This window comes from Canis lupus, chromosome 28 (genome assembly GCF_011100685.1).
Source record: "Canis lupus familiaris isolate Mischka breed German Shepherd chromosome 28, alternate assembly UU_Cfam_GSD_1.0, whole genome shotgun sequence".
Lineage (NCBI taxonomy): Eukaryota > Metazoa > Chordata > Mammalia > Carnivora > Canidae > Canis > Canis lupus.
In genome coordinates, this window is record NC_049249.1 from 24,000,565 (window position 1) to 24,024,219 (window position 23,655).

At 39.3% G+C, this 23,655-nt stretch overlaps 1 protein-coding gene across 6 annotated transcripts in view; it reads left to right on the plus strand.

Moving 5' to 3' along the window:
* The window catches only part of VTI1A (vesicle transport through interaction with t-SNAREs 1A), a 357,029-nt gene that overhangs the window by 206,866 nt on the left and 126,508 nt on the right, over positions 1–23,655 (plus strand). The gene's annotated exons all lie outside the window — the stretch shown is intronic.

Sequence of the window (23,655 nt, forward strand, 5' to 3'; positions counted from 1 at the left end):
TTGGGAAAAGGCAAAAATATTTTATCAACTTCTTCACTTCATTGTTTTTATTATTCCCTGGAAAACCAGTCTCTAGAGAAACAGAGCCAGCTTTTATGTACCAAAGTCTTTAATTTAATGCTCTGATTTTGCTTCGTCTGTTATATCCCTCCTGTTCACATGGCATTCCCTTCCAGCACTGGTGAGATTTTTCTTTCAGGAAGAGAGTTCACATTCTCTTTCCAAAACTGCCTACCTACATCATGTGTCAATAATTGTGTCTGATTTAAGTTAAGGTATAGTATTGAACCACGCACCCATCTGTCACCTTCACAAATGAATTAAAAGAAATTAATATCCTCTTTGTGCAGCGTAGATGTTTACCTCCACGCGACATAAGCTTATTGAGTTTCATGATAGATTCTGTATGACTGAGAATATTCTACAATATACTAAACCGTGGAATGAATTTATTTAAAAGAAAGGTTGCTGATTATTTTTCATTTTTTAAATTCAAAGTGTTTTTAATTTTGTATATTGAACGACCCAGGATCGAGTCCCATGTCAGGCTCCTTGCATGGAGCCTGCTCCTCCCTCTGCCTGTGTCTCTGCCTTTCTCTCTCTCTCTCTCTCTGTCTCTCATGAATAAATAAATAAAATCTTAAAAAAAAAAAGAAATAGCATGCCATGGTCCCCTCATTTGGGTCATTTTATTTGTTTTGATTAGTCTGTTGTGAAGACAGGTGAAACTTGTGCCCTATCAGTACCAAAGTCTATGTATGAACCGACCTGATTATCTGTAAGACCAAAAGCAGATAGGGAAATAAAAATGAGCTAAGTAGGGGCACCTGGGTGGCTCAGTCCGTTAAGTGTCCAACTCTTGATTTTGGCTCAGGTCATGGTCTCAGGGTCGTGAGGTCAAGCCCTGCATCAGGCTCCACCCGAGGTGTGGAACCTGCTTAAGATTCTCCCTTGCTCTCTCCCCCTACCCCTACTCATGTGCTCTCTCTAAAAAAAATAGAAAGAAGAAAGTCCTGGGGGATTCCTAAAATTACCTAATTCTCAAGGAAGTTCTCGAAGATTCTCCAACTCCAGTGAATGCTTACTAGTCATTAAAAAGGGTGTGAGGAAAACAACCAATAGGAAATATCATTTAAATAGCTATAAAACCAATGTGTTTCAAAGGTTTAGAGATGCAGGAGATTATTTATAGATTCATAAATAAGCTCTGAAAGGAACTAAACATGCAAAAAAGAACTGGGGACATGTCCAGTTTAGTGAGATAGCCGTAGATGCAACCAAAATAAATAAATAAATAAATAATTCTTTATGGAACCATACTATATTGCCAAGAGGAAGAAAGCAAAGGAGAAAATTGGCCCATTCGAAATTATAATGGGGAAACTTGACATCAAAACACAGATATTGCTAATTCCCTGGAAAGTAATTTTTCTTCTGTCTTGACAGAAGATGGAGAACTAGCTAGGGACAAACTACTCATTTCCTGACTCTGTGGACAGAGTTTGGAATAAAGTGCTATTCAGATAATAATGAAAATGGTCATGAAACAAATGGCCATTCATGTGGTGACTGGGGCCAAAGAAATGAATTTTTCATTGACTCTCACAAAATGTGATTATTACAACTGCTTGTCTTAAAGCATCACAAACAGCACTGAGCGGCTCACATGTTGCTCTTTGTATATTTGCGTGTGTTATATGCATGTTATTTCCTGTACAGCTGACTGGGAAGTCTTCTTAGAGTAGACAGAGCGGGCGGCCAGTGAAAATGAAAATAGAACTTTGCAAGATTTTCAGTCAGAAAACAAAAGACCTCATGATTCTTTTTTTTTTTTTTTTACCTCTGAATGAATAATTTATCAGTAATGGTATATTTATTTCTAAAAGTATCTGAAGGATTTCCTAGGAATATAACAAAGTTATGATTTGAGATCTCCTCCGACATAAATTTGGAGGATGCGTTATGCTGGCTCATTGACTGCATATTAGGTGCTGGCAAAAGGCTTACGAAAAGAAACAGCATTTCTTTTAAAACAGCTTTTTCAAAACGTATTTTCACATCTCTTCCCATATGATTACCTTAATATCAAACAATTTCCTCTCTCCCACACACGACCTGTATGTGCCCCCACTGTTTTAAATCATTTTTTAAAAAATTTTTAATTAAAAAAAATCAGAATATTTCCTTCAAAAAGTGAATTCTTGTTTATCCTTCCAGCATGCATGTAGTAACTTGTTTAAGCAAGGAGCTGGTGAGAGGCCTTTGGTAACTGATCTATAAGATAAACAAACCAGATAGTATTAAAGGCAGCTGCCCTTGCTAGCACTATTCATACGTTCTTATTTTATACTTGTATTTTTGTTACAGCTATCTCTGAGTCAGTCTGGGGAATAATTGCCACCTATCATTGCTATCACATTTTACATTTTAAACATGGTTTTGTTGCTTTGGTAGAATGACAGGTGAAACATCTAGAAAATTTAAATATACTGTCAAAATGATTTGCAAAAGTAAGGTATACCAGAAATACCAATGCAAGACCATTATAAGCCTTGGAAACACAAATATTTTTAGTAAACAAATGTATCTTAAAGAAATATGCTACAACTAGATTTTTTTTAATCTTTGAAAATTCTTGCTCCCCCCACCCCATCCTTTTGCTCAAGAAATACTTTATTGGGGGATCCCTGGGTGGCTCAGCGGTTTGGCACCTGCCTTCCACCCAGGGCGTGATCCTGGAGTCCCGGGATCAAGTCCCACATCAGGCTCCATGCATGGGCCTGCTTCTCCTCTGTGTCTCTGCCTGTCTCTCTGTATGTCTCTCATGAATAAATAAAATCTTAAAAAAAAAAAAAAAGAAAGAAAGAAAAGAAACACTTTATTGTATTTTAATTATTCTTTTTACAATGTCTAAAAATTCGACAGTGGAGAGTTTTCAGGGCTTGTAAGAAAGATGTCCTTGAAAATATACTCAATTTTTATGCACTGAAAAGTATATCTTACCTTGCAGTATCTTTAACATTTACATTTTCACTTTTCTTCCTTTTTTGCTTTTCTCTGTTTATCCCTGTTGTTCCCCCTTTCTTGGCCTGTTTTTACAAGCGTTGAACATAGGCCCTGACCTGAAATTAATATAGTGCAATCCTAACCTCCAAGATATTCTTCAGCTTTTTTATCAAGTGCATATTCGTTCAAGAATAAAATGATTGAATTTGCTGCAGATTCTTTAGACTTAACAGATTGAGGATCTGAGATTAGAATAATGCCACAATGAGAATTTAAGAAAAAAAATCTTATTTCTTTTTATGTGAGTAAATTTATTACTATTCACTTAACTCATTGACTTTGTCCTATGACCTCTTCAAGGCTGACCTGGATGGTGCTTTTACCAAACCAAAGCACAGCATTGGATTTCTTTATATGTGTTTCTCTTTGACAACAGTCTCATTGCTCAAAACATAGAATTTTGGTCCTGTGTCAGACATTTAAACACAGTATCTGGGGTTATCTGTCAGTGACAGCTCTGCCAGCTGCCCTAAGTGTGTTTGACCTTAACTATACTTTGCCCACATTATCTAATTCAGTCTTTAAGAAGCTTGTGGAGAAAGTATCACATTCCCATTTTCCAGATGAGAATACCTATGCTTAGTAAACTGTCCATAGTCCTATACATAAGAAAGGCACAGAAATAGGATGTGCACTTGGCTCGCTCTTTTGAATGCACTGTGCCAAAAGGTTCCAGAGCCAGTTTTCACTAACTAGTGCTGGGATGGGAAGAGTACAAACTGATGAGTTTTCATTACTCAAATTGTTAACGTCACATGCTATCTGTATTATAATTCCATTTCTTCTGTGAAATAAGTGTGGTAGTGAACCACTTCCTTTAGAAGTTGATTGTTAGAGCAAATGAAAAAACAGACAGTTGGTAAGACACATTGGCAGTCCTGCATCAGTGGTCCTACCTTGTCCCCTCCCCCCACATTATACTGCTCTGGGAAAGTCAGAATTTTAAGATCTATTATTCTACACTCTACTGTGTCTTTTAGTAACAAAAACACTACTACGTATACTCTGACCGATAGATCCTAGGTAGCAGGCATTGTTCTAAGCACTTACTATACATTATCTTATTTCATCTTCATGACAACCCTAGGAGACAGAGATTATTACTCCCATTTTAAGAAATAAGCAACTATTATTAGGTGTCATTCAGCTATACATAAGTGGTGTGCCTCTAGCATCTGTTTTTTCCTACTATGCCTCACAGATAGACAACCTTTCTGGATGAGCAATTAGTTGTTCTAGAAAGCAGTGAGCCAGCCTGACCAGATCCCACTGGTTAAGATGGGGCTGAAGGCACTTGGTCTGGTCTTTTAGACACAAAAACTGTAGTGTACCAATGGTGTCCCGGGGGGGAGGGGTATTTTTAAGGAGTCCCTTAAGATTTATTTTTGACCATAGACTGTGGGGCATTAGCCAGAACCAATGACACTGTGCAAAGATGAATCTTTAATCTCCCTTACCTCCAGCATTCTGCAAGTATCGTGAGGAAATTTTATGTCTAACCTTATTTCACTGGGGCCTTATCTTCACTGGATAAAGCAATCCCCCATTTTGTTTAATTATTCAAAATGAAATTCCTGCATATGCATCAAGAGGCATATGCCTCCATAGAGGAGAGATAGCCTTTGCAGCCACACTGGCTCTGCCAGTTTCTAGCTATTAACTTTTGGCAGGAAACCCACTTATTATACCTCAGTTTCCCATCTATAAAATAAGGAAGACAAGAGTCTGTATCTCATAAATTATTATGAGGGTTACATGAGTCAATACATGTAAAATACAACAGAGTCTGTTGCATAGTAAGGTTTCAATAAATGCTGAAATATTGATTATTATCATCATTGCTTTAAAAAATAGCCTGGGAGGCAAAGACTAAAATCAAATGGTTAATTAATAGTCATTTTAGGTTGATGAATTTCAAATGGATATGGTTTTTTTTTTTTTTTTTGGTAAAGATTTTATTTATTTATTCATGAGAGATACAGAGAGGCAGAGACCCAGGCAAAGGGAGAAGCAGGCTCCTCCCAGGGAGCCCTGATATGGGACTCAGTCCGGGAACCCCAGGATCATGCCCTGAGCCAAAGGATAGAGGCTCAACCACTGAGGCACCCACGTGTCCCTCAAATGGATACATTTAAATTATCTTTCTTCCACTGCTATATTTCCCCCAGTAATTTTTATAAAATTAAAAATCAGTAATAATAAAAATAAAAATATGCCTCCCTCCCCATGTTGTAACTTTCACTCAGCAGTGCTGCTTGGACTTCCCCCTAGTACTCACAGGACTGTCCAGAGCAGGAAGACCCTGCAAGCTCACTCCTTCCCAAATGATAGTCCATCCCTCTCCATCCCTCTCTTTAGACTGTTTAGAGAGGGAGCCTCTTGGGTGGTCTCTATTGCCTCTTCCTCTCTTATGTTCCTAATACTATTGGCCAGTTTATCTCCCAGAGTGCCAAACTAGTGCTGTTTCCTCCCTGCTTTAAACGCCCCTGTGGTTTCCCACTACCTGCTGACACATTTCCTCCTTAGTCTAATCCCTAAGGTCTTTCAATGAACATTCTAGCTTCCTTTGCTCCTACTACCATTGGATAGACCCATGCCCCTACTAAAGGTCATTACCTCTCATCTCCAAAGTTAGCCCTAACCCTTCACTAATCCTATATTTTGCTTCTTCTGTTACTTCCTCCTGAATATACTCCTTCTCCTCCCTATTATAGTCAGGAATCTTCTGGATGAAAGTGACAGAAACCTGAAACAAGTAGCCATAAGCCACAAAAAGGAAATGTATTGCCACATGTAACCAAATGGTTCCAGGGCAGAAGCAACTTCAAACACAGTGGAATCTAAGGTTCCAAGAGCAGAATCAGGACTGGGTCTCTCGTTCTCCATCTCCCATCCCGGCTGTCTTGTGTATGGGTTTCTATTCATGGACACCATTTTTGCTGGCCCCCTCAATGACACCCGCTGAACACAGCCATTTCCCCCCTCCAGTAGCTACAATAGAAGTTATAGCATGGAGTCTTGCTGCTGGTTCTGATATGGCTCTGGTTGGTAAAAATCCCATTCATCTACAATTGGTCATTTTAGACCTGGGATCTCCTGCAGAGGATGGACACTCAGTCTGAGAATGGACAAAGCATAGTTTCCTCAGAAAAATCCAGGAGCTTTTGCAGGAAAGGGGAATAGATAGTGGGCAGGCAAAAACAACAGATAGTATCTTCAGAATGTTCTAGATAAACTTTGATCTGTACTCTGTATCTCACCTGGAATACCACTCTGTCTGTCAAGCCTTTATCAGTCTCTCATCCAGAAATGATCTGTCCTGGCCCTGATTCTTCACAGTAGTTTGTACTTCCTACGAGGCCTTAACATCTGCTTTGCATTGTGTCTATTGTAGTTCTACATCTTACACATCTTAATTTTCTTCTAGACCTTTTTCATCCCCTACCTCATCCCTCAAAGGATTTTATGGAGCTCCCCACCACATTGTGCAACCAGCTGAAACAAATAGGGGCGGAAATCCAAGTGAGAGAGAAATGAAACAGAACCAAGGAATCCCTTTAGTACCGCCAAAGCATAGACTTTGAACACACTTCTTTGCAGATATCCAGACAGGCGGGGAATGTCCTAGCTGAAAGCAAAGCAGGAAACACTGTCAGGTGTTTTGTATGGTAAAAGTAACCTTCCACTGAGGCCAAGTATAGCCTTTCTTGCCACAGAGACCAGCCCTGGAAGGAATGGTTTTGGGGAGGTGGTGACAGTTCCCGGGCACATCCTCACCTTGAAGGGAATGAGAAGTTTCTGTATATCTGGTTCTGCTCAGTGTCCTCAGCTCTGGACTGTAAGTTAGTCTCAGTCAGGAACCTTGTCAAGTTTAGCCCCAGGTCACTTTACCCTGGCAGAGGCCTGATCAGTGGAATAATCCTTGGAAGAATGGTCCAGAATAGCTTCACAGTTGCTATGTAGGTTCACGTGGGTATAATTTAGTTGAAACCCTGCAGGTTTTTATCTGTTGCACTTTCACAAAAATGTAAACATGCTCATTGAAAGAGAAAATAAGTAACGTCACAGTAACAGAATATTTCTGCCCATTATTTCATCACAATAGAAAAGCATCTTATATTTTCCTCAGTTGTGAGCCACAATTTGACCTAATTCCTGAACTACTTTTCTTTTATGATTTTTCCTTTCGTCCCTGGGATACATGCCATTCTTTAGCATGATGTAGAATGTAAAGGTTGCACTTCACCTTCACCATCAATGCCTTCTTTGAACACAGCCTTGAGCTGTTAACTCGAAGCAAGGAGCCCCTAGGCCTTCCTTATAAACAAGTAATGGAGCCCTCGGCCCCCCTTGTAAATGGCTATTTATTAACATATACCATCACCAAACAACATTTTACGATGCCAGGCCCCTGCACCCTTACACCACTGTCTGCTCCATTGTAAGTTGAGGGAGGCCTCTGGCCATCTGTTTCATTAAATGCCAGAGGCAGTGAACAATATCTGAACTTTATAAAGCAAGTGTCAGGGCTTCTCTCTTCACAAACCTCCCCCTTCTGCTGCTGCCACTGCCGCCACCGCCGCCACCACCACCACCACAACCACCACCATATTTTTTTGTTTGAACGCTCACATTGTAAATTAGTGTATTCACACATCAATTTTAAAAGGCTTGCTGTGTTGGAAGATGGGACAAAGCGGGCTCAGTAACAGCTCATGTACAGTGCAGGTGGTCGAGCTAGCTGCTACCCAGATCAAAAGTCAAACAACTGTGAATCTTCTTTTGAAAGTGCAGTTAGGGAGACAAGGCAAGGCTTATCTGCACAAACAAGAACGAGTTATAGATATACATCACAAATGCAGGAGGACAAGAAGGGGTTTCATAATCTTGCGGGATAAGAAAAGCTTCCAGTGCTGACAATTCTGAGGGCATCTCTGGAATATGTAGCTTGTTGTTTCTTTCTTTCTTTCTCTCTCTCTCTCTCTCTCTCTCTCCCTCTCCCACCCCACTTTTTTTTTTTTTTTTTTGGTAAAATTAGTCTTTTATTGTGTGGTGATTGATAATTATTATTTATGCTTTGGTGCTGTTCCTAAAGTAGCGAAGAATTTTTTTAAGCCACCTTTGAGGCAGGAAATGGCTCCTTTTCATGGCTGCATTTTATTTTTCAGCAGCATTTAAGGACAGACTCCTATTTATACCACACAAGCAGTTTTGTCTGTTGTAAACAAAGTAAGTGGCTGGGAATTGTGCTTTCCCAGAAATGTTTTCCAGGGAAGCCATAATAAGAAACAACTGTGTACATCTTGAGAGTTTGTCATCTAGGTATTAAGAAAGAATTCTTTGCTTTCAAGGGGAAAAAAAACAAAACAAAAAACACTGTGAAGAAATATAGTCAATATCCAAAAGTGTAATTAAAATATTTCTTAAGCTGCAGAAGTTGGCCACCTTGCTGGTATTAATTGAAGTTGTTTTCAGTTTTTATTTTAAATTGTCCCTTATGTTTTGGGACAAGATAGAAGCTGAAAGGAGAGGAGACATCATCTTTTTTTTTTTTTTAACCTCAATGCCCTATTTGAAAAGCTAGTGACTTCTTTGCAAAGTTATGTAAAGAACTTTGGAACTAAAGTGCAGATATCAATGGAGAAAATGACAGACTGTTAAATTTTACCAAAAATTTACAGAGAGAATTGAAGAGGCTTGGAATTTATGAAAGAACAGCACTCTAGTCTGCTATAAAATTATCGTTTACTTAGGAAAAAAGAGACTCTGCTTTCTGCTTCTGATACCTTAATGATTTTACGATGAGGAAGAAAAAACTATCAGCTTTTTTAATTCCCAAATCAGTTAAAGGTGTTTGAATCAGGTCCATAGGTATTCTCATGAAACCACACTCTCTGTCTCAAGCCACAGGGCAGTGGCCTGTCTCCTGGGATGAGCTTCCCAGAGTCTCTGAACCACCAGAATTTTCTGAAAATGTTTGCATATGTGTGCATATGTATCCTTCTGGGGATTTTCCACAAAATTTTCAAGAATCCACAACTAACTCCAAAGAATTGAGAAATGAGACATGGTTATAGAACTATGTACAATTCTCTCACTAAATACCATTTAATTACTTGGCTATTTTCAAGTATTAGAAATGCATTGACCTATAAGAAATACTTATTCTGAAGTTTCCACAAAATTCAACAAGAGACTTGGCAGGATAGCTCCCCCAGGAAATCAGATCATGTATCAAAAATATGTCCTGAAAGATGATCACAGCACATTAAAATTTATATAGGGCCTTATGATTTTTAAGGCCTATTCACATACATTATTTCATTTAAAATCATCTTGAAAAGAACTCTGTGGATTGGTATTGCCACTGTTGTCTTTCTTATAAGTCAACTGTGGCCGTTATAAGACCTGCCATAGTTGAGTCTTGCCCAAGGTCATTCCACCCAAATGGGGCAGAACTTGGCCCACTGTCCTGGTTTTAGTGACAGAAGCCATGTTCTTAGCAGCATTTTAGCGGTAACAGCAACAGCAGCATCTTCAAAAGCAAATATTTAATGTTTCCTGTGTCAAAGGAATATGTTAGCATTGGAGATTCGACAAGCTTAGAACTCTACTCCCAGGTAGTTCAATATCTTTAAGAAACAACAATACATAATAACTTGTGCTGTATATAAGTGAAAGATAAATGCAGTATGCCAGGACAGGAAGGAGAAATCCCTGGGGCCTGTGATTACAGACTCTATAGAAGAGGTGGCAGGTGTCCGAGCCTGAAAGTTACTGCCCAATTCTCAACCCACATGTGGGGTTTGCTCTTTCCCTTTCTATGGCAGCATTAAGGTTGTAACTCCCAGCAACAGAATTAGAATGTTGGAGGTTGTTGTTAGATCTGTTTGGCCTCTGCCATGTTGAGGGCACGTGGGAAGTTAACCAACATCTTGTAACTGCGCCTGCTCAGAAAATAAGTATGATCCAAAGACTCATTGAGAATTTTTTTTTAAGTGTAATGAAGTTTAAGATTTTCTTCAGACAAATAACACAAACTTGAAATCACCTAAATAATCCGATTTCTAAACAATTTTGAAAAATTTCTTCACATGTTGCACCCCAGTTTTAGAAAGATATTGAAAATTTTCATGCACTTGACTAAAATCACATATTTATAAAATTTTAAGACCTTTGAAATTATACTGTGTGTTGGCTATTATACGAATAGATGCAAAGAATATTGGCAGAGTACAGTGACTTTTTATTGTGGCATATTATTTGATTAAAAATAAAGTGTATCACTTTAAAACACTGAATTTTTTCATATATTCCAATTAAACTTTTCTCATCAAATGGGCTTATAGAAATTTAGTTAGTAGAAAACTTGCCCAGTCAATAAAGGAAAGCTTTCATTTTCTATTCTGTATACATGATCTGAAACCATAGCCTGTTAGGTCTTTTAATCTGTTTGTTCAAGGCCAAGCTATTTATATGGATAATTTTTAAAGCTTCTGTATAAAGCAAAAAAAGAACATTTTATTTATTCACTGAGGTTTTTATGTGCCTTGAAATTGCATAGGTAAAGTATTTTCAAGCTCATGGATGTGGAGGAGATAAAAGGTCTCTTATTTTATAAGGCTTTATGTAAGCTTTTCAAACGCACAGTTTTCTCATGGCTAGAATGTTTTAAATAAAACATTATTTCACTATTATAATTGGAGTTTGATGTGGCATCTTTTCCTTTCCCCGAATTACATGATAAATTATGTGCTTAAGATCGTCTTTATTACATTTTACCTTCTGGATTTTAATAGTTATCTTACTGGAGAAAATAATTTACTAATCTTCATTTTCACTATTGGGCACCTATTCAATATGCCTAGGAGTGGAAAACCCAAAAATCAGATTTAAGAAAGAAAGAGTGAAAGGTATAACTTGGTTTTGCAACATGTTGGTATGAAGATGAAAAATTATTTACCTCTTCTTCCTTAAGAAATTTTGCTAAGCCCGGTAGAGTATGAAAAGGAGAAGGGGGGAAAAAGGCATTTTTAAATTCTGGGGCAACTGGATCCAGACCAGATTCTGGGTGAACATTAGCTGCTGTTAGCTCTGCTATTTTAGGGCCAAGAAACAGCTTTCCCTGGCTGGAGCATTCCCAAGCTATCATGGCCATCAAACAGGTGGGGAATAAATATTGTAGAATGATGGGACATTTGAAGAGCAAGCTCCCGATCCCCAGGACTCAATTTGGACAGGCTTCAATTGGAGCAAACAGGTGTTCCTGGGAGGAACTGTCCTCAGGTGGCTGGGGGGGTGCCATTCTTTCACATACATAAAAAGTTCCCCTTCCTTCTGCCTGCAGGAAAATTAGAATCAACTACAGCTTTTTCTTTTGAAATGGAAAAAGAGAAATAAAAATATGGCACCAGGTTTTGGCTCCAAGTGGATTTCCACGGAGCATGTAATCTATGATGAATGATGAGTATCCTTGAAGCGAAGCATCCTTATAGTTTTCAACATTGGAGATACTGTAAAAACTGAATGAATGCAAAAAAATCTTTTTACCAAAGGCTGTACCTGTGAAGTAGTGTATAGCCTTTCTTTCTTTCTTTTATTCATTTGCTCATCACCAAATATTTTGTGAGCACTCTGTCTAGAGATGGAGTGTAAGCCAGAAAAGGGCCCTGTCCCCAAGGGCTTAGCCTAAGCTGTGATAATAGTAATTGTTTGGAACATGATAGTGAACCTGAGTAGTCTTTGGGAAATTGTGGCTAGATCTAAAGTAGTTAGTTGCTGGCCTCAGAAATGTTTCTTTTCTGTAATGCCACCACTCTGAGGACATGACTAACATATTTTTTTTCAGGGCACTCTTTTGAAGTCAGATTTTTTGCTATAAAACACAAAATAGTAATAATAAAGTTAAAAAAATTTTTAAATCATACTTTATTCTTCCGCCTTGAAACAAACTACCCTTTTTGATTACAGGTGTTCCCTTCTTTCAGGCATGATCCCCACAGATTATTATGTTGCTTTTCTCACTTAATATTATATCTTACACATATTTGTTTCCACGTTGTCTTCATGATTATATTTTTCCTAATTAAAAAGTCTTTTCTAAAAAAAAAAAAAAAAAAAAAGTCTTTTCTAATAATAAAAGTTTTAAAAACCTCTTATTTTGTAGGAAAAGAAATTAACTTATCAAGAAACAGGGAGAAAGCCATCTATAATTATTACAGTGGTGACATGTAGCAACTATAAAGTTTTGGCATATTTCATTCCAAGCTTTTTCTATGTATTTTCCTGTGTATTTTATTTATATAATTGAGATCATACAGTATACACAATTTTATATCCTCCCACTCTTTACATTAAGATTATATTGAAAGCATTTTCCCATGCCATGAAAAATTCTTTATAATTCTTATTTATAATGGTTGCATAATATTCTCTCATAGGATTATTTCCTTTATGTTAAACGTGTAGGTTTTTTCTAACTCTTGCTATACACTAATGCTGTGTCTGCATTCATAGATTATATTAATTTCTCAAGGCAGTATCCCTGAAGAGAATAAATGTTTCTCTCATTTATGACTTTGGCATTCTTGCGTCTCTCATCTTAATCTAGTTTTGTGGTCAGCAGGGATATATACATCAAGGAACTTTTTCAGGATAAGTATGTTATATAGAAATCTATAAAGAATCACGTTCTTGCTCTGACTCTTAAAATATCGTTTCCTTTCCCTTGTTCCGTAGGATCTTTTTTCCATCGTCCTCATGTTGTTTTTGAGTTCTTATTTGGTTTGTTACTTTTGAAAACCTCTTCTTGAATCTGCAAATGGATGGCAGCTTTATATGTTCGGCTCTGTCTAGTGATAGTCCTTTGTCTCCAGATTTTATGGGAATGAAATGGAAATTCTCCTTTTCCGTGCTCCATGACTCTGGCAGGAGAAATGTCCAGCCCTTGGATGTGCAACTGTCTTCTCCACCACCACCCCACACAGGCACACTTTACTAAGGAAGACCACACTTCCCAGCATTCAGTGCCTTACACCATACCCACCATATTGCTTTTCAATGTTGATTTATTGTCTTCCTGGGAGCTCTAGTTTCTTAGTGGCTGTAGAAAGGAAACAAGATGCAGAGAGCATGGAGAAAGAGGAATGAATATGGCAGTCCAAATAGCTCCTAAGCTGCGACATCTACTCATAAGAGAGACAGCTGCTCAGTTTCTGCTTTTTACAGACATTGCATTTTTTTTTAATCTAGTAGCAGACTTTGTGGAGGGTGGACTACTGTTACATATTTCATCCCTATTCGTTTTTCTGTAGTGGTAGAAAATCCTTCCAGGCTCTGGCAATTTATGATGTCAGTTTTGGTGTTGTAAATTATCATTGTCTTGTATTTTTTCATCCCAGTTTAATGGGTACTTTGATAGATGCAACATCAGGAGCCATCAACCAGGCACCATTTTAAACTGGAGACTGTGAGTGATCTTTAAAATTGCCCTAGATAAGGGGACCATATAAACCATTTCTGTAGCTCAACCCTTGGGCCTGTATGCCTGGGTGGTCTTGTTTTAACTATTGCTATTTAATTATTGATGATTTACTGACACAAGGCATAGAAGCCTTAGGGAAAATGAAATCCCACGTGCCAGTTTCTTTAGATGAATCTTCTTTGAGGTTTAAGTGTCCCTCTCGGTAATATAGTAAGGCAGGATTTAGGGGGTCGTTCCAAATACTGCCTGGGAAAGTCTGCTGTGGCATCTCTATTCACTGATGAAGATGACTGATGCGTCTTGTAGACAAGGCATGACTGCCTGTGCTCGACATCATGACAGCCTCATACAAGCCCATCTACCCTAGGCCAGGCATCCTCACACATTTCCCTATCCCTCATTTCTCTTCTGTGTTCCTCATGTGGAAAAGTCTAATTTCCAACAATAATGACAACTTACCTACAGGAACTCATTTCCCCTATAAAAGCTTCTACCCTGGGAACCACTTATTAGGAAAGTGATAATTTACTCCATAAACATGTGAGAGGAACTTTTCTGGGTATGTAGGGATGTCGGATGAGTCTTGCCTTCAGAAAATTCAGTCCCTAATCAGAAAGAGATAAGGAGTGTGGAAGTACTAACTCAAGACATGTGGTGATCAGAAACCTCAATGCACAGTTCCCAGAGTCTCGAGATTATTGGCAGCTTGGAGTAATCAAGATGGGTATCCTAGATGACATGGCATGTGTGATCGCCCTTGAAGGAGGGCTAACATTTGTCCAGGCAAAGCTAAAAGGGATTCCAGGCTGAGGAAAGAGAATGAATAGGGAGGTAGCATCTTGCAAGGCAGGCATGGAAGATCATTCAAATCAGCTCTTTATTGTCAACTTTATGATTTTTGCCTTTAGTTTTCTGATGTTCGCCTTTCAACAGTAGAATGTGGGTCACCTCACAACATGTTTGCAGTTGTGTCCAGCTGTCATCTGCTTCCCATCTTTACTCTCCACTGGGGAGATGAAAGCTTGGCAGAGTCATAATGGCCTGAAAACCTATGGTCCATCTTTTCTCACCATCATTATTCCTTATTGAACACCTACCATGTGCTCTAGGCTGAACAAACCTTATTAAAAGGCCATGTTCTTTCATAGCTTTCATGTAATCCACTGATGAGTTTGGTCTCACAAGGTCTTATTTTCTCCTTTCATTGTTTTCCTAAGGATTCTGAAAGGTTTTGCAAGTACAGGTAGCTCTTTGTGAACGCAGAATGGACCCACTCCACCAAATCCTGCTGGTAGGATTTTTCCTTCAGAGCCCCTTGCCATCAGAAATACCATTCTGAGCCAGTGCCCAGGAATCCTCCCTGTAGAGTTTGTTCTCTTAATCATTAGGCTTGGCTGTCTCTTCAGATGCTGTGTGGGCACCAGTAGGACATAGCCAGATTCTTCTCTAAGAATAGGCTGGCATAGGGGTAAAGCAGAGCTAGATCCTGGAGGATTTTAGATCATGTATCAGAGTCTGGATGGCCTGAAATCAAACTTCATTACATTGCCTGAAACTGGCCTAGGCATGGTACTACCTTTTTTGTTTGTTTGTTTGCTTGTTTGTTTTAAAAGCAACAATTTTGTTTTGATAAGACTTAAAATTTTTAATTCAGTTTTGTTTTGGGGAAAAAGATTTTTTTTTAAAGATTTATTTATTTATTTATTCATGAGATACACAGAAAGAGAGAGGCAGAGACATCAGCAGAGAGAGAAGCAGGCTCCATGCAGGGAGCCAGATGTGGGACTCGATCCTGGATCCCAGGATCACGCCCTGGGCTGGAAGGCAGACACTCAACTGCTGAGCCACCCAGGTCGTCCTAGGGAAAAAGATATTAAAATGATATCTTGCCAAGATATCATTTTAATTTTTTTTTTCCAAGTTAAAGTCATCTCTGGCACTGGGGCTCTTTCTGTGTACACACCTGCCTTGTTAATCAGGTTCTCTGGATTTTATCATTTCCACTTGCAAATGAGGATGGTTAGCAGCCAGCCTTAAAAGAAGCTACTGTCCTCATCAGCATTGACTAAAGGGTTGATAAAATTCTTGCATATAACTGACATGTTTCTGGTACAAAATGCCTTCACCTTCAAATCTATAAGGAGAAGGAAGTGTGAACAGTCAACAGACATTAACTAACGGGTGACAGGTCGGCACACTGTGCTAGCTGTGATCCAGCCTGGGTGATTTCTTTTTCTTCTTCGATTTGTATTTATTACATCGATAATATTATCAAAGAAAAGAAAACATATTTTAAAAGAAAATGAAAAAAATCACTCATAACCCAATACACCTACAATTATCTTTTCTTTTTTTTAGTGTTTATTCATATGTTAACATTTTTCTTTGTGTGGCATTAATACAAATATTAAGTTCTGCCTTTTTCTTTTTAACTTCACATGATAGCTTGTGCTACTGTGTTCAATTTGATATTGTTATCTTGTCTTTTTTAATCAAGTGATTAGGACATTTGTAAAGGTTCAGGAAAGCCCAACAGCATAGGGCTGGTATACATTGGTTTTTCAGAAAACAGAAGGGCTCACTCTCCTGTGACTTAGAGTTCCCCAACCTGATATTTAAGAGCACTGTAAGGGGATTTTTAAAAAATTTTCTTTATTTATGAGAGAGAGAGAAAGAGCAAGAGCATGAACAGAGGGAGGGGCAGAGGGAAAAGGAGAAGCAGGCTCCCCCTGAGCAGGGAGACTGATGCAACAGGGCTTGATCCCAGGACCCTGGGATCATGACCTGAGCTGAAGGCAGGTGCTTCACCAACTAAGCCATTGAGGCACCTCAGGAACACTGTGAGTTTTGATAAATACTACTGAGGTGTCCTCATACCCGTCTATACTATCCACACAGGTGTCTTACATATATCCATTTAAAGGTGGTTCATGATAATGTTGATGACAAAGCGTATGTATAAACAAAGCAGGCAGGCCACTGTGTGGTGGAGATAAATGTTGAAGGTTCCAGAAATAGCCCCCTTTCCCCAAAGTATTCCCTAACTGACTGAGAGGGGATAACTGCACTCATCTTAGGATTTCATGCATTGTCTTTGTCAAATGCCAGTACCGAGGTGGTGACTTAATCAGTATCAGTCGTGGCACCTGCTTGGTGGTGTGCCAACCAGTGAAGTTTGCCTTGGCCGCACAGAGCACTGAGGAGTAGCCCCTGAGTAAAGGAGGTCGGGAGGCGGGCTGAAGGGAAGGGTGGTTTTGGAGCTGCCTCCGAAGGAGACGCGAGTGGGGTGCTGTGGTAGGAGGTGCCAGACAGCCAGGGGGCAGCATGGAAGCATTTTGCACCTGATGAAAGAGGAGAAGAGGAGGAAGGGATGAACACAAAAACTTCACCGGTTTTCCTTAGCCCAGCCTTGGGGAGAATGATGGATGACTTCTTGTCATCTTTTGTATTTCCTTGGTTGGGGGGTGGGGGGCAACGGAGGGCAGCTAAAACGGAATCTCTCTACTGAGACGAGAGATTGAAAACTATAAGCTGTGGCCTGCAAGTGGCCAGCAGAACTTTTTCCTTTTCTTTTTTGTGGTCTACAGTTTTGTTTTGTTTTTTAAATCGAGTTAGTAGGTGTTACTTACATATAGCAGAATTCACACATTTAGAGTTCGATGAGTTTGAGTCACAGTATGCACTTGTGTAACCTGCACAATACACACATCAGGACAGAACGGGGCTCCTGCTCTAGAGAGTTTCCTCGGGGCCCTTTGCTCCCAGTTCCCTTCTCTCCTACCTGTCACAGGCAGCCACTGATCTGCTTCCTCACAGTCAAGTTTTGCCTTCTCTAGAATTTCATGTAAATGGAATTCTACAGTATTTTGTCTTTTGCTTATACCTTCTTTCACCAGCATAGAGCTTTTGAAATTCATCTATGTCATTGTGTGTGTTACTGTTTCATTCCTTTTAGTGGCTAGGTAATACACCTGAGTCGAGATTTAATAGAATTTATTTATCCATTCACCAGTTTATGAAGGTGTAGGTTGCTTCCAGTTTGGAACTAATGTAAATAAGGGCACTATAAATATTTGTGTACACATCTTTTTGTGGACTTAGATTTTTATTTCTCTTGGGTAAATATCTAAGAGTAGGATTACTGGGTCATAAGCTAAGTATATGTTTAATTTTTTAAGAACCTTTCCAAAAAAAAGAAGAACCTTTCCAAAGTGGCTGACCCATTTTGCCTTCCCATAACAATGTGTGAGAGTTCCAGTTGCTCTGCATAGTTATTCTTAAAACATTCAAAATAACTGTCAACAATTAAAACTCAGAGCCCAGGGGTACCTGAGTGGCTCAGTCAGTTAGGCACCCGCCTTCTGCTCAGGTCGTGATCCCAAGGTTCTGCGGATCAAGCCCCACATCAAGCAGGGAGCCTGCTTCTCCCTCTCCCTCTGCCTGCTGCTCCTCCTGTTTATGCTTATTCATTCTCTCTCTCTCTCTCTCTCTCTCTCTCCCCTCCCCCCCCCCGCCAAATACATACATACATACATACATACAAATTCAGACCCCTTTAGAGAGGTACATGGTCTCCAGTTCACTACAGTTCCTGTATGATCCATTTTGCTCATTTATGTCATCCTCCTCTCACCTGTGGGTCTATTACCCCTGCCTTAGAAATTCTCCCCAGCAATTTTATGTTCCATGGTGCATGGCAGGGCATCATGGCTAAGAGCAGATTGGTGGAAAAGGCAAATCTGAGTTGGAATTCAGTCTTGCCACTTACAAGCTGTCACTTTGGACAATTTACTTCTCTCAGCATGAACTTCTACGTCTGCAAAATGCTAAGGATATCTTAGTCAGTGATTTGTTATAATAATACAGAGGTACCTGGCTGGCTCAGTTGGTGGAGCACCTGACTCTTGATCTCAATGTCATGAGTTCAAGCCCTACATTGAGTATATAGATTACTTTAAAATAATAAATAAATAAATAAAATAATACAGAGCATGCCAAGTACGCGGCACACGGCCAGGTCCATACAAATTATGCAATACCTAGTTCACATTTCGTACTTATTAGTATCATAGGATAGTCCAGGGATTCTCACTTGTATGTGTGTGTTTGTGTGTGTACATCAGAGAGTAACTTGCACAGATTTTTAGAAAACATAGAAACTTGTGCCCCTACTGCCAGATCTTCTACAGTCACATTCTTCTGGGCTGGATGTGAGCATGTGCATGGTTTAAAAATTCTGCAGATGATTGGGGTGAGCATCCCTAGTCAACAACCATTGGTTGGCCCGGAAGATTTTAACAAGGAGCCCTATATCCTAAACTTAGCTCTATCACTAACGAGCTGTGTGACCTTGGGAAAATCCCCTTAATCTCTCTGAGACAACAAGTTTAGCTTAGATCTGACTCTAGTAAATTTGGTTTTTCATAATTACTAGGTTTTTCATGGTAGACAGTGGCTACAGTTGGAGACAGATGAGATGGAGGTGGTTGGAAGCTATGCCTGCTTCCCAAGTAATATGTCAAGATGAAGGCAAATCTCAGGCAAATCTCTGAATTCTGCACGCCTAGAAGCATGTGTTTGCAAGCAGGCACAAAAACCACCATCCATCTTGTCCTATGGGCCCAATGATGTCCCTGTCCTCTGCCCTGATACGAGAGTGCATTGGCAGCAACTTGCCAGAAAGGATAGCTAGAGGCAGATATGAGAATATTCTAGCAACAAGACTTGGCTAATCTAGTCAGAGTCAGATGAAAGACTCCTCTAAATGACTCAGTCAGAATCCAGAGTCGAAAACACCATTCCAGGGTCACTAGATTCTAATGCCCTTTCCATGCAGGCTGTGGGAGTGCCAAGGACAATAGTTCTAGCCCTTCCACATAGCTTCAATGCCATTTCTAATGCCCTCATTAATAATTATTAGTTATGCTAATTAAGAGTAACTAATTAATAAGATAAAGATACTTGTAGTAGCTGCCTCTGGAATGTGGCTTTTCATTAGTCTTTTAAATGTGAACTAAACACCCCTGAAGTGTGTATTCCCATTAGGCCACTTCAATTATAAACTGACTACCCCAGGGTATGGATTAAAACTAACTAATACACACATATCTGTCACGCTATCTATACGGAAGTATTTTATAGTTAATTACAGACACTATAACAGATGATCCCTAAGGTTCCATCCAAACTTAAGATTCAACCATTCTGCATACAAAGGACCCTAATACTGCTCTCAACATAACTTCTTCTCATCCTTAGTCTCCTCTTTCTGGAAACCCCTCTGAATCCCCCAGGCCATATTAGTGCTCTTCCCTTCCCTGTGCTCTCCTAGAAGTATATGCCTCTTTCATGGCATCTTATTTCAGGCCAGGGAACATACAGTGAGGGTTCCAACCTTGTAAAATGGCATCCTTTTCGATTTACCCACATTGATCTTCATTATTTCCCAAACTTCAGTGACTTGAGTAGTACCATCATAATTTTGGTCTTGGCCCTACCTATCTAATACCTCTACTGCTATTTTTCTTTAAGTTGGCACACTCTTGCTTAATCTTAAATTCCTTCTTTAGCTCTATTACACAGAGAATTACCCATATAATCATGATTTGAATGTGCTAGTTATGTTTTTTATATACTAAGTGCATAACTTAATATCCTAAATAAAACGTTGAGTGGTTATGAATATTTAAAATAAAAAAATAATCATCTTTGTCCTACCTAAAATGAGCTTTCAAATCTCCAGCAGTCTGCACATAGCACTGTGGGAACCCTTGCTGTGCTGTACTCGTCAGGTCCCTGCCCATCTCCTCCACTAGACCATGAGTCCCTGGAGAGAGGACTGGCTTTCATCTCTGTATCACCATGTCAGTAAGCCTGGTGCCTGGTGCATAATATACACTCAATAAATGTTTGATGAATAAATGTTGCTCTCACTATCACAAGCGAAATATCATTAGCAAATAGAAATATTTTCTATATTCTCTCACTTTGATTCCCAACCTCTGATACTTAAGCACTCAGACATGGAATAAAAACAAGAGGAAGTACCAAAACATGTATAAGTGAAGTGATGTGTGTCTTCCTGTCTCCTAGAACTTTTTTTTTTTAAATGACAGAAGTGCCATTCATTCAATTCCCTTCAAGTTAAGGAGAATTTAAAACTGTAGACAATTTTAATGTCAAGTGAGTTAAAATTATATGTGATTTTTTTTCAAATAGAAACTTAACCTGACACAAGGCTCAAGGCAACTATATAATGGAAAACGTAAAGAACGTCAAGAGGAAGTTTCCAAGTAGAAAATGGTGATTGAAAAAGCAATGATCAAATTATCCCCAGAGAAAGTTCAAAAAGTGAATTCCAAGTACCATGGTTACTTTTTCCTGAGTGCCACCCTTGGAGACCTCAGCAATACTCTGACCCACAGGCACTGTGTACCTGCAGAGTCTCGCAGGGATCACATGTGCTCTTCAGTTCCTGTCCTGCTGAGCAACTAGGCATTCCTGATTTACAAACTTAAAATAGCTTATCTATTTTAATGTCAACTCTCCCCTCCCACCTCCATCCCCCAGCCCTCACCCCATAGCTCAGTGTCAGACTTGCCTGATTTATTCTATGGCACCCACAACCCTTTTGCTGCTCAAGGGCAGGGACTGGAACTTACAAGGCTTTACCTAGTAAAGCCTCTGTGCTTTGCTAGCTCCTGGGACGGAATGGACACTCAGGAAGTGTTTGCATGAAGGAAACGGTGGGGGAATGAATGAATAAATGAAGTAACTATCAAACAAAAGAATCAAGTGAGTTATGACTTGGGTTTACATATATCTTGCCAACTTAACTCCCTGCATTTCCGTAAAGATCTGGAAGAGAACACATTTAGGAGAAAACTCTCTGTCTGGAAGCAAGCCTGTGGATGGCAGAGTTAGTCTCATTTTGGGGAGCTAAGTTTTTGCTTCTAATCTCCTATAAAGAAAGTTTGATGATTCCATTTCTTAAAAATAATCTTAATCTGAGTTGATCTCAGAAAGCAAATGTTACAAAGTCAACGCTGAATAAAGTTACAAATCCATCTTCCACTCATTGAATTATCTTTAAATTGTATGGGAAATGCAACACATGAGTTTTTTGAGGTCTGTCTTTCCATTAGTTTCCAAAAACAAAAACTTGCAATTTAAAGAAATATTTATCTTAAATGGTACCTACCTTGAACTTTCCTACATGGTATTTACTGCTGTCATTTCAGACTGAAGCATTTGCATTTAATTATATAAAGTATTTTAAAAGTTCACGATTTTTAATTTGGGGTTGATTCTGTAAGCTGTAGTCAGAAGCATAGTATGTAGAAGAAAGGGACATAAGAAGTGAGACCTATTATAAAAGGCGTCTAATTTTCCTAAGCCTTTAAAAAAAATCTATATTTTTTAATGTTTAAGGTGGAAAAGATAAATGGATTTGTTGGCTTATTTGCATTGCTTTTGCTTTTTTCCCATAATTGCTGAGGTTGTTTTGTTCATAAAAAGGGAAGTGGTGCCAACCTCAAGAGGCAATTGCCCAGTCTCGATTTGGGACATTGTGAAAGTCTAGCTTACTTTAAACACACACTTGCAAATATGGTTCCAGTTTAGGATAGAGAGTTCCTCCCTGCACCATTTAGAAACTCTGGCAGGTTTATTCCAGTAAAGGCCCAGAGCTTGAGGCAGGGAGCAGAGACCCTGAAGATGCCTTGGGCCAGCACTTCCCTTCACCCAACAGCCCATGAAAACAAAACGCACAGTGGTTGTAAAACTGGGAAAACTTACTCCTTCAAGAGTCCTTTCCCTCCGCACGTGACCCGCCCACCTGAGGTTAATGATGGTCACTTCAAATAGAAAGCGGAAGAGGCTAAAATTACTTTTCTGATCATTTCTGCTGCCTTTTGAAAAATTTGATTGAAAGGCCAAATTGTTAGGCAAGAATTACTTTGTGCCACGTTAGTCTACCTAACATTTTATGGCGTACTCTAGGGAAGAGTTTTTACAGAAAGAGCCCTTCATCCTTATTTGCCCCCAGTGTGTTCTGTTTATTGAGTAGTCCATATCTAGAGAAAAATGTAATTAAGCAAAATGATTATATGTATTTAGATGGGCACCTCTAGAGAAATTCAAAAGCATTATCTCAAGGCTATATCGGCAACAGGGCCATTTGTCTTGTGTTTTCTACAAAGTAGGATGTGTTTGCATGCTTGTTTGGCTGTCGACGGGGAGCTTCCCATTAACTGGACTTGACTGACAATTCCAGTGGGTTCTGAGGATCCCAAAGTGTACCCATTTATAGTTTTTTCCATCATCTCATGAGATTTGTGGATGTTTTCTAATTTTGCAGAAGTTATTCCTGAGCCTGACTTACATGCATTTGGAGACTAACCTCAGTGAAATAGCTTCTGCTATCAGGGTGGATTTAGTAGGGACAAAAAATAAAGGGTCTGCCTTCTACATTCGTTTTGCACCATTAAAACTGAAATGCCGGGATGCCTGGGTGGCTCAGCAGTTGGGCGCCTGCCTTTGGCTCAGGGCATGATCCTGGAGACCCGGGATCGAGTCCCACGTCAGGCTCCCTGCATGGAGCCTGCTTCTCCCTCTGCCTGTGTCTCTGCCCCTCCCTCTCTGCGACTCTCATGAATAAATAAATAAAATCTTTTTTAAAATAAATAAATAAATAAGTGTGAAAATGCCTTACTAATGCAGAAATGCAGGATTGCTATAATGAATTTGCCCATCGGCGCATTTGTTTTGGTTGACAATTAAACGACTAAACACAAATTAAGAGAGCCTCTGCAAAGCCTTCCTCTAGTGTTTCTTGGTGGGATCCTGTGTCCTTAGTTTTCTCTATTTGGGCTGCATCTCCCAGAAGAAAAAATAATAATCACCACTTTGTCAGTGTATACTCTGGAAGTTGTTGAAGCAAAGAGTCAGGTCACAACACCCAGAGACTACGCTTTTTCCCGCTGAGGAATTGTATTTTCTTGGGTACGTACGGAACTACATGAACAAATCATTAAGTGACAACAAGCGAACAGGCAGAGAGAAGTATTCAAAAATCCTATGACCTTTGCTGCAAGGGTGGCTGATAG